The 1401-nt window shown below is 46.0% G+C and overlaps 1 non-coding gene across 1 annotated transcript; it reads right to left on the bottom strand.

Moving 5' to 3' along the window:
• Positions 1-208: 208 nt before the first annotated feature.
• LOC119937621 lies at positions 209-345 on the bottom strand. Its single transcript, XR_005454166.1, has one exon. It is a non-coding gene; the product is annotated as a small nucleolar RNA SNORA7 (small nucleolar RNA).
• Between the last annotated feature and the right edge of the window lie 1056 nt (positions 346-1401).

Genomic DNA, 1401 nt, shown 5'->3' with positions numbered 1-1401 from the left:
GAGGCATGTCCATCCCATAGCAATGCCATGGACACATCTCTCCCAGAACGCCCCACCTTCATCTGCAATCATTCTGGTATTGGATCCATAGAATTTTCTTGGTAAAAATACAGAAGCGGTTCACTCCTGCCTCCTTCTGCACAGTAAACCTGGGTCTCCACCCTCAACTCTCTCCCGTGCCACTGCTGCCCAGCACAGGTGAGTTTTGACTTGTAGCAGATTACCTTCCACTCGCTAGTCAATGCCCAAGCTAGGAATGGAATGGATATACCTCTGCTGACTCTCCCTCCCATAGTCAAGGCTGGTAGAGTACTGGAAACTCTCCAGGTGTGACCCTGAGAGTTGAAATCTTTATTGCACAGTTGAGGAAACTGAGGCACTGAGAGTTAAGTAACTTGTCCACTTGTCCCCCATTTGTACTTCCCAAGCGCTTAGTACAGTGCTCTGCACATAGTAAGCACTCAATAAATATGATTGATTGGTTGATTGATTGTCCAAGGTCACAGGGCACACAAGAGGCAGAGCCGAGATTAGAACCTAGGATCTCTGGGTCCCAGGCATCTGTTTTTCCACTAGGCCACGCTGCTGCCCAGATCCTGAAGGCAAGGATCGTATCTACCGACTTTGTGGAAAGAACACGGGTTTGGGAGTCAGAGGTCATGGGTTCTAATCCTCCCTTTGTCACTTGTCAGCTGTGTGACTTTGGGCAAGTCACTTTACTTCTCTGTGCTTTAGTTACCTCATCTGTAAAATGGGGATTAAGACTGTGAGCCCCATGTAGGATAACCTGATTGCTTGGTATCTACCCCAGCGCTTAAAACAGTGCATGGCACATAGTAAGCACTTAATAAATACCATCAGTATTATTATTATTATTATTATTATTATTATTATTATAACTCATCTAAGCACTTAATACAACACTGCACACAGTAGACTGTAAGCTTCTTGAGGACAGGGACCATGTCTACTAACTCTATTGTATTCTTCCAACTGCTTAGTACAATGCTCAGCACAAAGTGGACTGCAAGTTCCTTGAAGTCAGAACTGTGCTCTCCCAACCGCTTAATACAGTGCTCTGCATGTAATAGACTGTAAGCTCCTTGAGGGTAGCGACTATTTCTACTAACTCTACCATACTCTCCCAAGCGCTCAGTCCAATGCTCTGCATGTAGTAGACTGTCAGTTCCTTGAGAGCAGAAGTTGTGTCTACCACCTCTATTCTAGTCGTTTCTGACCCATAGCAGCTCCATGCTAGAAAAGCAGCGTGGCTCAGTGTAAAGAGCATGGGTTTTGGAGCCAGAGGCCATGGGTTCAAATCCCAGCTCCGCCAACTGTCAGCTGTGTGACTTTGGGCAAGTCACTTCACTTCTCTGGGCCTCAGTTACCTCATCTGTAAAA

The sequence above is a fragment of the Tachyglossus aculeatus genome, chromosome 1 (assembly GCF_015852505.1).
Source record: "Tachyglossus aculeatus isolate mTacAcu1 chromosome 1, mTacAcu1.pri, whole genome shotgun sequence".
Lineage (NCBI taxonomy): Eukaryota > Metazoa > Chordata > Mammalia > Monotremata > Tachyglossidae > Tachyglossus > Tachyglossus aculeatus.
Note: the sequence above shows the minus strand (reverse complement) of the source record. Positions and strands in the feature narration are given on the sequence as shown.